The sequence below is a fragment of the Mustela putorius genome, unplaced genomic scaffold (genome assembly GCF_011764305.1).
Source record: "Mustela putorius furo isolate JIRA1106 unplaced genomic scaffold, ASM1176430v1.1 tig00000759_pilon_pilon_pilon, whole genome shotgun sequence".
Taxonomy (NCBI): Eukaryota; Metazoa; Chordata; class Mammalia; order Carnivora; family Mustelidae; genus Mustela; species Mustela putorius.
This window is the reverse complement of record NW_025421467.1, coordinates 3,266,912-3,282,534: the sequence shown is the minus strand read 5'-3', so window position 1 is coordinate 3,282,534 and position 15,623 is coordinate 3,266,912. Positions and strand designations below refer to the sequence as shown.

Sequence of the window (15,623 nt, the reverse complement as noted above, 5' to 3'; positions counted from 1 at the left end):
AAAATGGATATGTAAAATATGTGAAGTGCTAGACGTGGATCACATGTCTGTGCTTTAGGTTGGAGTGTGGGGTCAGTCTTACTCCATGTGTCCTGAATGTGAGGGAGGACCAATCCTAAAGAAAAATTGGGTCCTGGAAGTTGGAATGGATGCTGGTCCAGCAAAACTTACATATGTCTACTACAAATATTTGCCGTTGACAGATATTTATTTGGGGCTTAGGATGTGCCAGGCGTGATGCTAATGTTAGGTGCGATTCCAATACCAGCTTGTATAATTTTCTTCAATTCATGGGTGAAAGGCACAAGATGGCTGGTGAAATGGTAATAGAAGGCAGTTTAAGTCCATTCAGAGGAGGAAGAATCAGTCTAAGTGAATATTTTGCATCATAGGAATTCCGATAATTATATATGACTTTAAATAATCACTTATATTAATATAAGTAGCTTATAATAGTGATAAAATATTTTGAGCCAATATCTTAAGGCAAACATTAGAATTCTACACTGATGGCATCGTGAAGGATCAATTCTTGTGCCATCTTTTGCCTCTTTGCTATACAGTTCTGGAAAGAGCGGAGTGACTCCTGTCCCAGTGTCACACCTGTCTCAATTTGTGTGGCTCTGTCTTTGAGAAGTTGGAGCCTCTCTCACAGGAACCCTCTTGGAGACTAAGTTGGGCTTAAAATGATCACAATGATCAAATCTAAGAGTGATTTGTTTTACTCAGGAATATAATTCTCAGGTGGATCTTATAAATTTCTAAGTCCATTTTTATCAAGGATGTGATGTGAAGTCATGTAACAGAGTTCTAACCGGTTTTAGGCAGTTGCCTTACCCACCTTTAGAGTTCTCTTACACTTTGTTAGGGGTCATAGCTGTGGAGGAACACTAGAAGGACACTAAAAGTTGCCAAAATAGAAGTTCTGTTTTTCTGGTCATCATGAAAAAATTCAGACTGGGGAAGACCTGCAGGTCAGTGTATACATGCAGTTGTCTAGGGGAAACAGACATATGTTCATTTTTATTTGCTTAAGATTATGAGTGTTGGGTGGACTGCAGCAGTTGTAAATGATTTCTGGAATGAGACACATTCCTGCTTAGTCTACAAAGACTCTCAACTGTGCTTGGAACTACAGAGATATGATACTATTTTTAGTGGTACAGTTACACAGGAACCACATTATTATTATGCAGAATATCATGGAATATAAACTGAGCCTCGCTCTCAGTGGAGTTCTTGTGAAGTTATGCCTAATGGAGAAGGAGTGAGAGAATGATTATATCTCTTTGCAGTCTATGTCTATACTTATAAAACAAAAGGATTAGCAGAGATATACACAATTTTGTTTACCGCTCTTGGTTGTACAGGGGACCCTCATGGAAACATGGTGTAAATATTCCAAATGTCAGGTTCCCACCTTCCTTCAAAGGTAACATCCTCTAAAAAGTTGGGGGGCAAAGTAGGAGTTTCTAGTCTCCACTTCCCAGCCACCCAGTCCCCACTGCCTTCCACACATGACATTTGTTTCCACATTATTGTACTTCCAGGTTATAACCTGGAATGTTTTATTCTCTAAAGCACAGCCAATAATGGATGTGTGTGTGGGGGAAACATTCTATATGGATTTAGGACAATGAAGAGGGTCATTTTCACAGAATCAGAGCCAGGGAAAATGTTTAAATAAACGGTAAGAAGTTATTTTTCTTAAATATTCTTTAGCGTTTCTACCATGGAATCTTCACACTTATTGTCTCTTACCTTCAGGATTTGGCATCACCCTCAGACTGCAGGCATTTTCTTTTGGCCTTGACCTCTTCCCCACTCTTCCCAAGCATCCTTTCCCCCAGATTTCTGTTAATGAATGTGCTCTACATATGAAGGTACCATTTTGTCTAGTCCTAGTCCATGGGGCTACAGACACATTAAAGGATTTCTCCAGAATGTAAATAATTAGTTGCATGAATCCATAAGAGTAATGCACACGGACAGAAAATGAAGCTGAGTGGCACAGAAAGAGGCATATATAGACACACACAGATAATAAGATACAGAGAGATATGCAGGTGCAGACATAATATATATATCATGTATATATATATATATATATATATATAAAATGTGTGTATATATATATATACACATTGTATATGGAGAGAGTATAGATATAACACACACACTCAACATATGAGTAACAAAATAAAACTAGAGCAGAAAAGAATGCTTTTGTTTTGGTTGCCACTCATTTGTTTAAATCATCCTTTTTGAGGTATAATTTATGAAAGAGTTCATGATAATTTAGAGATGAAAAATGTTATGTCCCAGACACATAAAATATAATAGTTAGTAAATAAATGGGGATTCAAAGATCACAATGATTATTGCATAAATAGGATTCAAGCCAGGGCAACAATCTATGCAATCAGGGGGAATATTGCTTCTGATTGCCAAAAGTGCATTTACACGATAAGAATGAAAGGATTTCTATAACTTTTTTTTTTTTAAGATTTTATTTATTTGACAGAGAGAAATCACAAGTAGATGGAGAGGCAGGCAGAGAGAGAGAGAGAGAGAGGGAAGCAGGCTCCCCGCCGAGCAGAGAGCCCAATGCGGGACTCGATCCCAGGACCCTGAGATCATGACCTGAGCCGAAGGCAGCGGCTTAACCCACTGAGCCACCCAGGCGCCCGGATTTCTATAACTTAAGCAGCCATTGTCTTGTCCCAACTCCTTTTGATAGCTTTGTACTGTCATTTCAATTCTGGTTTTTGAAAACCTTCATCGTTTTGTGAGTAAAGAAAGGAATCTCTGGAAAAGGCGGGTTTGTTAAATATGTGCAGGAATAGGAATAAAGCTATCTGGTTTCTTGCCCTGGTTTATCTAGGCTGTAGGATCATAGAAAATCCACCTAATCTCTTTGTACTCATGTACTTTCTTGTTATATTGAGACACCTACACATTGTTTATGATTCGTCTCACCTAAAAATTTCTATTATTCTATAGAAATGTAATTAATCATATTTTGTATTTAGGATCACGTACTGATGATACTACTGAAAATTGCATTCTCAGAGAAAGTCCATCAGTAACAAGCTAATGCATGTGAGATGGATAGCCCTTCCCAGACAAAGGTTACATAAATCCAGGAAGGTAGTGCCAGTTCTCCTCAATGCTACTGGACTATCAGGATGCTCTTTGTTATCCACGTGGATATGGACCCAGCCAATGTAGCTCCTCAGCCTGGAAGAGCCTCCCTGTGCAAGCTCAATGAACTTCAGGCTGATCCAGGCATCATTTCTATGAAGTTTCCTAGTTAGGATTTAAGGATTGAAACCATACACAAACAAAAACAGAACGGAGACTTGTTTAATGAGAACAATATGGCTAAAAAACCATAACCTGATTTAGTAAGCTATTTTATTAGTTACATACAACTAATTCAGACATTGCTACATGAAATATACACAGGAGTCCAATGAAGGCTGCTTGTGTGTGGCTCCTTGCTCAGGACTGGAGGAAAAGACTCAATTCCAGAGCTGGATCATAGAAATCCACCTAAATCTTTGCGTGCTTTCTCTCGAGCTAACTGTTAATACGTCACAAGTTGTAGTCATGAATCAACTTGCTCCAACTAGCTGTTCTGTTGTCCTATTTCTTTTCCAATTATTTTATATTACAGTGGTTTACTTATATTAGCAGTTATAATATTCATTATTATCATTATTACAAATTGGTTGATATTAATAATATTAATAAATAATATGTATTGAGTGCTCACTATATGCTAGCACCATTCTAAGTGCTTTATGTAGATTAGCTCATGCAGACCTTGTGGACCAATGAGGAAGGAATGCAGTCAGTAGCCCCATTATACAGTAAAAACAAAACAAAACAAACAAACAAACAAAAAAAAACAACTGAGGTTCAGTGTGGTTAAGTATCTTGCCCAAGATGACACAGCCAGTAGGGATAGCATCTGAATTTGAACCCAAGTGTGTTGGTTCTAGAGTTTACCCTCTTAACTGCTACCATATGTCTTGGTTTCATTATTTTTATTGCATATTACTTTAGATATCGCTATTATTGCAATACTTTGCTCCCTTTCTTGCACATACTAATATTTTTTGCTGTTTTTCTGCTTTTCTTCCTTCTGTTATATTTTTAACCCTTCTTTTTTCCCTGTGGGACAGACACCCTACAGTGATCTCTTCAAATTCTCTAGGGTCCACACTGCTTTTCTCTGATTGCTGTCAGTGCACTCTTTGTTTTTTCTCCCAACCCATACTGCTCATCCAGCTCTAACACAGGATGACTCCCTCCCTTCTCTCTGCTGACATTTCTGTTCAATGTATGCTCTCAAGGCTGTTGGATTGAAGATTTCCTCCTCTATCCAAAATGGCTTATTCCCTGATTTATTTTGATTATATACGGTTTAAATGAGTATCTTTCCTTTAGAAAAATCCATTCCTTTGAAAAAATTCTTTGAGGTTTTTGTTGTTGTTGATGTTGTTTTGTTTTATTTATTACCAAGTTTCCCAGAGAGAGCAATACTCTGAAATTCCTTTCCATTTACTTGAAAGAGTCCTCCCCACCTAAAAAAAAGGAAAAAAAAAATCTATATGTCAAAAATTGTCAGCTCTTTATGAATAGCAAAAAGTATTACTTGAAGGCTAACCCATTTAAGATTTGATTGGTCAGTTTATTATGTGGGTATAACTCAGCTAGCTAAGGAAATGGTGATCTAAGTGTTTTTTGATGAAGCATACAGAGAGACTGGGCAATTTACTTAATTTTACAATGGCTACTCCTACCACTCCCAAATTGAAGGCTCTTGTTTTGGTTTATTGTCAAATGCATTTAAAATATTATCTAGGGCGCCTGGGTGGCTCAATGGGTTAAGCCGCTGCCTTCGGCTCAGGTCATGGTCTCAGGATCCTGGGATCGAGTCCCGCATTGGGCTCTCTGCTCAGCAGGGAGCCTGCTTCCTCCTCTCTCTCTCTCTGCTTGCCTCTCTGCCTACTTGTGATCTCTCTCTGTCAAATAAATAAATAAAATCTTAAAAAAATAATAAAATAAAATATTATCTAACTTGTCTAATGCAGATGTCAGCTAAAAGTTGTTCTTATGCAGGCTCTACACCTAGTGAATCCTGATGCAGGGCTCGATCTCACAACCCTGAGATCATGACCTGAGCTGAAATCAAGAGTCAGACACTTAACCAATGAGCCACCCAGGCACCCCAGTTTCTTTGGATCTTAATGGAATTGTTTCAAAGCTCTATGTTGCAGTTTATGGAGAATCAAATATCTTTCTCAAGATTTCTAAAGATATTTTTGCTTTGCAATTGCTCTCTTATTTATATTTAGGGATTGACTAAGTGTCTAGATTGTCTTATCCCATTTTACATGCTAACACTAAAGAGGAGCTCAGTATACTTTGTATATAAAGCTTCATTAAGAGTTAGAGGGATAGAAGTGCATAGCAAGGCTCACAACTTAAAAATCCCACAGTGTGTGGTTGGGAAGGGAGGGATCAATAGCAGAGCACACAGAGTACCTAGGGCATGGAAATTACTCTATTTGATACTATAATGGTGGGTATATATTTTTACACATCTGTCAAAATGCACACAATGTGCAAAACCTGGAGTGAACCCTAATGTGAAGTATAGTCTTAGTGTAATAGAAACGTGTCCGTGTTTCTTCATCAGTTTAACACACACTCCAGCCGGGGGTGGGATGTGGATAGTGGTCGAGGCTGGGGATGGGAGTGCTGGGCAGACACAAACTCTCTGTACTCTCACCGTGAACCTAAAAGTGCTCTAAAACATAAAGTCGTTCAAAGAAAAATACTTTGCATTGGAAGTACTACTGCTCCTAAAGCTTCAGATCCATTTCTTTGGTTCAGGTTTTATCCTCTCCCATTGGCCAGCCATTCCCTTTGTCCCTATTCCCCCTACTCTAAAGGCACTGGAATGAGCATCTTTATTCACACCCAGCCCAAAGAAACATTACAATCGCCTTTATGGGCTGGCCTGGCTTCTACGGAGTCTCACCTATTACCTCCAAGTGTCTTTTTTTCCCCCAAACACAGACAGTTCTGTTCCTAAAATTAGAGTTCTAGAGCCAGCTTTTTAGGTGGCAAAACTCTCGAACTACTCTATACAAATTGTGACAACGGTGCAGATTGTTTCAAAACAGCCCAGCTCTCTTACACGGTCCTCAATATTTTAATTCCTAAAATAACAATGATAATCATACTAGGGTTTTACGGCCTCTCTTCTCATCTTGCGTATGAAGGTGCATTCCCCAAGCCCTTCCCTTCCCTTGTGATTGTTAAAAAAGGATGAATCGTGAAAAATCCTGAGACATTCCCGGTCATTAATTTTTGAACTTGTCTCTGTTAGAGTCAAAGTTAAACATTTCAGATTCTGAACTTGAGGTCGATTACTTCCCAAAGTTCTCTTATTCCTCTTGAGGTTGCAAATATTCAGTGTTCATCTGGGCAATCTGAGTCAAGAATTCCAACACCATAATTTCTATTCAATAGACATATCAAATCAGGAGAGTTAAACCATAGTTTGTTTCCAATTCACCTCTATTATCTTCATATGAGTAATGCTGACTTTTGATCCAAAATGATATCCAAACATTGACTAAATTAGCTTTAATATTGATCTACTGCCTTTTTGTCATTGACTTTTCTACTTAATATGGACTTATTTAATCTTGAAAATGTAGGTAAAATGATTCTCAGTTGAATTGGTATGCACAGAATATATTCATGGTCTGTTTATTTTGGGCGGTTTCATTTTGCTTGTCAGACACAGTGGTCAGGAGTACATGAATTTAAAAATAACATGCTAAGATTACTATTACCATAATTATCTGTACAAAATTTTAACAAAATATTTTCAGATTATGTATACACCCATACTTTGAAGGAAATAAATTATTGAAAGTTTAAAGCAAAGTTGAAACCATTATTCTTTCTATTGCTACTTGGTAATTAATTGTACTTAATTATAATTCACTTTTAAACATAGTTATTATGGAAGAGTAGCTAATTACTCTATATTATGGAAGATTTGGATATAAAAATATATAGTCAAAGAACATTGAAATAGTCTATGGAAGTAAATATTTTCCAATGTTTGGGTGATTATTACCCTATACTGTTAAAAATTCTATGAAATGACTCATTTTCAATATAAATATTATTGTAAACCAAATTAAAAATTATCGACTTATCTATATCTTATATATGGACTTTAGATTTTTCTGCTAAATACACGTGTATATTTATAAAAATGATAATTGAAAGATCACTGAGCTATTCAATAGTGCAAATTGGATAAAAATGGGGAAAGAATGCAATAAAACATGACTTTGTAATGATTTTAATTGGAATGGAAAATATATTGGTGAAATGTTTTCATCAGAACTGAGATCATACACAGGCAAGGTTAAAAAATATTGTGAAAGGCTCTGTCTTGTTTTATCTTATATCATTGCTTTAGTAATTAATGTTGCATAACAAACCATCCCAAAACTTAGTGACTTAAAACATTTACTATTTTTATATATCATCTTTCTGCCATTTGGGGGCCTCTTTTCTCTGTTCTATGTGGCATTGTCTGGGGTAGCTTGACTAGGGCTTGAGGACCAGAGATGGCTTAGCTCATATGTCTGGCACTTCAGATAGAGTAGTTAGAAAGAGCTGTAGGACTGTTTGGGACTCTTTCTGCACTCAGAGTCTTTCATCACTCAGAAGTCTTGCCCATGCTTCTTTACAGGGAAGCTGGATGCCAAGAGCACAAAAACTTAAGAAACCAGCTTTTTTAAGGCCTAGATCTGTCACTTCTGCCACATTCTGTTGGTCAAAGCAAGTCACAAGGGCAACTAAGATTTGAGGAGATGGAAAATGGATTCCATCTCATGGTTGGAGGGTAGGATATGCATGTAGGTGAATGTGATGAATTGTTGGCAGCCATCTTTGCAACCATCTCCATAATCACTATCAAGCTAGCACTTAAGGAAAGAGAAGTGGTAGCTAACAGGAATTTAAATGTGTGACATTTCAGATGTCAAATGAAAAACCAACATTTTTTTTGACAAGGTTGCTGCTATTTAAGGATTTGGGGACTTGGAAATAAAATTTAAAAATGATAATGATAATGAACATGATGAGATGTTGGCAAAGTTAGATGCCAACTAAAAACTACTAGTTAGCACTGGTTAATCAAGTGTCATGTATTCAAGCCAGTTAAGTTTGTTAGTAATCTATTTTGGGCATTCAGTATTTTCATCAGAAGGACATACAAGTATTATAAGCAGTGAATGATGTGCTAATAGCCAAAATTATATGTCAATTATCACATTTTCAATTACCTACCACATTTGGCAATTAACATTTTGTTAATCATCCACTCTCCAATTTGATGTGACTTTCTAAAGTAAGTAGCTTACCTTCTACCTCTGAAAAATTACTGTTTACCATTGGTGAATATATAATCAGTTCCTAAACTTTATATTTGATTTAGAACTATCTTGTGGTAATGAATTCACCTCAAGCAGGCTTTGTTTAGAGTAGTGTACATATGTGAGAGCAGACATTTGAAGCAGTTTTGTGGTTTGGATGTCCTCACTGTACAAATAGTATGCCAAAAATGGATTCACAGACATTAAGAAAGGATTTTTAATGACATTCATTTTGACAATCAGAGTGCTTTTCATAGAAATATTCTTGTAGCAATGTAAGGAAAGCAGAATGTTATTTTGATCGATATGAAATCATGTAAGCTGAGACTTTGAATAGCATTCCAAATGAAGTCCTTCTCTGTGCCTTTTGGCTGATGAAGTGTGGTATAGTGAAAAGTACATGGATTGAGAAAGATCTGAGTTCAGATCCTAACTCATCCAATTTTTAGTGTATTTGTCATCTATTGCCATGCTACTCAACAGACCATCCCCAGTATAATTTTCTAGTTCATGGGTCAATAGATCAAGGCAATTTGGTCCAATGGCCTGTGCTTGGGTGTGCAGCTTTGCTTCAAGCAGTGGTCAGCATGGGTTTGACTTCTCACTATAGGTCAGGGCTATGTACATCTTCAATGGATTGCTGGCTCCCCCAGGGTATTTCCTTATCATAGTAAATAACAGAAGGGCAAAAGGCAAGCTAAACTACACAACACATTTAAAGTCTCTGCTTATATAATATACAAGTATGGATCTTCCATTGTCAAAGTCATGTGACCAGATCAAAGTAAGGCATAGAATGTACTGCATCCCAAGAACGGATCAGGGATTTTAGTGAACATTTGCTGAATATTACTCTAATCTATCAAAGTAGCTCTCCACACTTGGGAACTATTCTTATTGTCTCTGAGTTTTAGTGCTATTGTCTATAAAATGGGAATAATAATATAACGTGTTCAGGGCAATATGGAAGATTAGTATGTTCCTGACACAAAGTACATAGGATAAAAATAAGCTGGTGGTGTTACTCAGTTCAACAAGGATCTCTGTGATATTACAAAGTTAGCTGAAACCGAAAGAAGTGAAATCTTGGCTATTTGGAAATTGCTGTTATCAACTAGTAAACTGCATTTCTCTTAGAGCTGAACTCAGACTATTAGTGAAAGTTCACATAAAAATATTAAGTTCTATTTAAACTAGCCACAAAGCCATATTCTTTGACGTATAGCATTGACTGTGTAATATATCAGATAAATTAACCAACAAATCTACATTAAATGCTTTACACAATTGTGAGATTGCCATTGTAGCAAAGAACTGATAACAGATATAACATAAGGGATGTCCCTTCTAGTAGCTACCAATCTTGATATGGAAAATAAAACAGAGTTTAAAACACAAATTAATGATGCAGATAATTAGATTGTTAGAATGAGGGAGGGCAAAAATCTAGTAGCAGGATAATAATCATAAAAAAAACTCATAAGACAAGAAAGAAAGTTGTCATTTAATTGAAGGATTGGACTTGAGTAACAAAAATGTTTGGGAAGTACTAGTGGGGAGAATCTGCCAGCACTATCGCTATTACCACCAGCTTCCTTAATAAAGTATCTCCTATGCCTTAAGTACTATGCAGGCACTTTACTTCCACTCATTCATTATCCAGCAAAATTGGTGGTTGTCCCCAGTGAAGGGAAGACTCAAAATCAAATAACTTTTGGAAATGCATCGGGAGATGGAGAAAACTAAGTTGGGGGAAATTTGAGGGGGAGACAAACCATGAGAGACTGTGGACTCTGAGAAACAAACTGAGGATTTTGGAGGGGAATGTGGTGGGGTGGTGGGTGGTGGTTATTAAGGAGGCCACGTATTGCATAGAGCACTGGGTGTGGTGCATAAACAATGAATTCTGGAACACTGAAAACAAATAAAAGAAAATTTAAAAAAAATAAATAAAGACAAAAAAAAGAGAGAGAGAGAGAAATGCTTCATAAGAGGGAAGACTAGTGTTAAAACTACAGACTCATTCGGTTTGATATCCTAGACATTGACTATGCAACTCTCTCTCACATGGTGTGATTCATATAGTAGCCTAGCAGTAAGAAATAATAATTAAAAGAGAGGCTTAGTTCGTATCATAATGAACTCTGAATTTCGGACTAAAGAATGTGCATGCTTTGTGTCAAAAAGGAACCATTGATGGATTCTGAGCAGGAGGCTGATGCAAAAAGAAGTGCTATAACAAGTCAATATGACAGAGACACAGGAGACCACATGGGAGATGTGGAGACTAGATGGAAGGTTCTGCAGTCATCCAGCACTGCGAACAAAGGGTAGGCAACAAGAAAGGAGAGATGTGAAAGGGAAGAGGGACATTATGAGGCTGGATTAGTAGGCTCTCAAGAAAGGGGGTTCAACTTTTTTGAATTATTCATTCAGTCATAGTGTTTTTTATGTAGCACACAAGAGAAAATATTTCCTGTGATGATCATATAATGTATAGCCATTAATATTTTCTGTGTTTATGTGTGCAAAGATGCCTGTAAAGCAGGGCCAATAAATTTGTTACCTTTCCCCTGTTAAGACATTCCATTGGCTCACATACATTATTGTTGAAAGACAGAAGCAGATGTTAATGGAAGTGATGTTTAATGATCTGTGACCTATATACAAAGAATACAGACATCATAGTCATCTGCTAACCACATCCATGAAACCTGCCAGTGAGATAGAATTCATGACCTTCAGTTCTCAAGCACCAGCGTCTTCCCAGTGAGTTGAAAGAACTCAGCTGGAAGAAGAATAAAAAAGAGAGTAAACATTCGAACAAGTGTGACATCCCCTTGTATTGGGCCTAAGTGATATATACACAGCCTTCCCTTTACCTCCCATTTCCCCTGCAATTAGGGCCAAGCTTGTTCTCAAGGTGCACAGCAGCTGGGGTTCACAGAAGGGCATTACCACAGTTGGGTGCCAATCTTTAATGATGAAGCACTGCCTATGTACACAGACATCAAGGTCATCAGCAGATATGTGAAAAATATCACAAGTTTTCATTAAAAGCATCAATAATGATTCAATGACCAAAGGACAAGATTTACTTTCTAATCAAAAAGAATCTATAGACATCTGAGCACATGAAGCTTTGTTTATGAGAGAAAGGGCAATACATACATCAGTTAGAGAGTAAATTTCCAAAAGTGAGTTTTGTAGGTTTTGTTAATTATCATTACTGAAAGGAAAGTTTCACTTTGACACTGAGAGTCACCAAGAGAGAAACAGTTCCAAATTCTTAGGCATCCTGCCATGTTATGATTAATTTTACAGTCCATGCATGGATGTTTAGTTAGAGAAGAGAACTGTAGATATCTTGTACAATCCATCAAAATAGTAGGAATAAACTGTCACTCCCAACCTGAGCCGTGAACATGTTTATTTATGAGCCACTCTGCTGAAATTGAAAAAAAGAAAATCAAGACAGCAATGCAAAGAGAGGCTTCTGAAATGTTCTCTGTTAAGCAATAGCTAGTGGAAAACATGCAACAAAGAAAATCTGGCTTATTTTCAGTTTTCAAAAAGGTTGAGGACATTGGTTCAAGTGATGTAGGATTCTTACTTGACCCACCTAAGACCCTTACATTCTAATGTGATTGCCTTCAGAATTTGGATTGTTATGTTTAAAAGAGGAGTAAAATCTCTTCACCAAATATTTCATTTTAAACCTTATTAAGAAAAAGAGAAAATAAATATACCAACATGGTAATTGGTCATCTTTGTAGGAACAGTACTGTACATGATTTCATATCGTTCTCAGTATGTGTACTTTTGTTCACTTATTTTTCAATATTTTACTTCTTTATCTGAGAGAGAGAGAGAATGTACACACATGTGCCCATGCCCAGGCCAGCAGGTAAGATGGAGGGAAGGATAGAGGAGGAGGGAGAGGGACAAGCAGACTCTATGCTGAGTATGACCCCCAGATCTCCACACAGGTGCTCGATCTCATGACCCTGAGATCCTGACCTAAGCCACAATGAAGAGAAATCAAGAGTCAGATCCTTAAGTGACTGAGTCATCCAGGTACCCCTTTTCCATGTCATAAATTCCATTTATAATGGCACAAAAAGGCAGTATCTTCTCTTTCCTACCTGTAGCTTTGTCCTTATTTCTTGGGGCAACAGCTTATGCAAGGTAGGGACTCAGTAGATATCTGTTAAGTGAAGGAATGAATGAATGAATTAAAGTGATATCAGGCAGTGATTCTGGAAGTAACAAATGTACATCGTGAACATGGGGAAGCAAAAGAAAGCAAGAAAGTATGCAACCATGAAGCGAATGCTTAGTCTCCAAGATCAGAGGCTTAAAGAGAAGGATAGATTAAAACCTAAAAAGAAAGGAAAGAAAGATCCCAGTGCACTCAAGGAAAGAGAAGTCCCCCAACACCCTTCCTGCTTGTTCTTCCAATATAACACACAGCTGGGCTCACCTTACCACATCGTGGTTGATACAAACTTCATCAACTTTTCTGTTAAAGGTCAAACTTGACTTAGTACGGTCAATGATGGATTGTCTTTATACCAAGTATATCCCTTATATAACTGACTGTGTAATGGCTGAAATTGAGAAACTGGGATAAAAGTATCAAGCAGATCTAAAGATTGCCAAGGATCCAAGATCTGAAAGATTACCATGCACACACAAAGGAACCTATGCAGATGACTGCTTCATACAGAGAGTAACTAGGCACAAGTGTTAGTTGACCCGGACCTTAAACAAAGGATCAGGAAGATTCCTGGAGTTCCCATCGTGTATATTTCTAATCATAGGTACAGCATGGAGCAGATGCCAGATGACTATGGAGCCCTTCAGTTCTAATTCTTAAAAGACAGAGTTCCCCTGCCTTTCTTTATCAACTTTTTGTTGCCAGTTCATATTGGCAATATGCTATGGCATGAATTATTCTTCTTATCCAATTGTTCTGTTATGAGCTGAGTATGTTTATTACACTCACTTTTTTATGTTGTTTTGAAATTGATATTTTGTATCACTTTAAATATTATTGCATATTTTTATAAATCAGATGATTGCTCATATAAAAAAAAATAAAGTGATGTCAGGCTACTACCTCTTAAGGAACTTACTAAATTCCTATGAGCATAGTTACAGATACAAGTAAAAGTACACAGATTTATTTAAACTTTGAAAACTTTAGCTAAAAAAAAAATCTACTTATTATTAACACCTGGAAGAACGTTCTACGAACTATAAGGCTAATCAAACTAGAAATGAGTAAAAGTTAATTGGTGGCTCCAATGTGTTATATAAAAATAAGAGCCATGAAAACTTAAAAATATTTGATCCTCTTATTATGTAATATTGGATCAAAGAGAATACTTTGATTACTGCAATACAATGTGTCCAAACTTATGTCATCAAAGAGAGTTTTTGATGTGGAAGACAATTTATTAGTTAAAAAAATTTGATCTAAGATCCTAAAAAAAAAAAAAAAAAAAAAGGACAAGAAGGTAATACCCAAAGACATAACTTAAGGAATTAAGAAGCAGAAGAAGGAGTAGCTGATGATTCTTCGTCTGATTGATACTCTGAAAAGATGACAATTAGCTACAAGAACATTGAAAACAGCAAACCCTAGAAACATTTTTGGAGGAAATAAAGAAAATTACTTGACAAGTGTAATTAAAAAGAACTAGCAATCACAGAGGTTACATTAAAAACCGTGAGAAAATATTCTATATATGGTGGAAATAAATTTGAAAATAAGGATTTTTTACATAAATATTAAAATAGTAGAAAACCTAGGAGCTATCTGATAACCAGAAACATAAATAGAAAAGATATCAAAGAAATTCCAAACCAGATGCAACCGGGTTTTTAGGATTTTTCTGGCAAATGTTCTGATTAATAACCTTTAACAAATCAATAATCTTTATTTCACTGAAATTATCTAGGACCTATCCCAGACAACAGAAATTTCTAAAATTTCTTCCAACTCTTCAAAAATACTAGCATTACCAAATTTTAAAAAAATCAGGAAAAAAACCTAGAAATTTCCTGGGACTTTTATTCTTGCTCTCCCTGGAACATTCTTCCCTGGGGTGTGAATCCCTCTCATCCTTAAAGTTCTAAGGCAATTTTTCAAGGTCCTTCCCTGAACACTCCCTTGAAGAATGCTATTTCAGGCCCTTGTTATCCAATTCAATCAAATTTATTTTACTTGTTGAATCACAGTGTGAATTTATTTTACCTTTTCCCCCACTCCCCTTTTTTAAACATGATTATTGTGTATCTCTGGCCACTGGAGGGTAAACTACATGAAGACACAGATGAAACCTGAGTGTTTTAAACACTGTTGACCATACAGTATGCACTCAGTAGATATTTGTAAATTTGTTATTTCTCATTTATGAATAAACACGTGAATATCTGATTCATATGTTAGATACTAATAAAAAATTTTATAAAAATAAAATTTCATTTTAAGCATAACAATTATATATATTTTATATGACCATAAATTAAATAGAGTGGTGCACCAAAAAGATAGTCGATCATAAACTAATCATGGTTTATCCTACAAAAGCAGGGATGGTTGTTTCAGCATTAGTAACTCTATCATGTAATTGCTCACATACACATGTTAAAAGACAAAAATAGGATCATTGGTATAGATATAATTTAAAGCATTTTATAAAATTTAGCGAATATTCATAATTGAAACATTTAGTAAAATAACACATGATGATGTGGATAACTATGGAAGTAAAATTGAGGTTTTGTGTGGTATTTTGTCCTACTCCTTTGGGACATACCATGATGTCCCAACATTATGGTTGTTAACGTGGTCTGGGAAACTACAAAGATTGACCAGGACACTTGAGAGGGAAGCTTAAATTCAAACTTAGCATGGATATCCCTCCCTTCTGAGATTCCTGAAGTAGCTGTAAATGTAATAACTGGAATCAGTGGGAAAATATATTAATTTGACTGAAATTCTGTAATACCCTATATAAGCTTTGTGGCAGTTGGGCTGGAATGTGAGGCTTGGTCTACAGGAATATGAAGTTCCCAAACTCTTAAGAAAAAGCACAAGCTCCAGGAGACTCCTGTGAGGCCAATAAGTTTTCT

General features: G+C 36.4%; 1 pseudogene; it reads left to right on the top strand.

Annotated features, from left to right (window-relative positions):
* Positions 1-12,767: 12,767 nt before the first annotated feature.
* On the top strand, positions 12,768-13,352 carry LOC101680637 (annotated as a pseudogene).
* Positions 13,353-15,623: the final 2,271 nt, after the last annotated feature.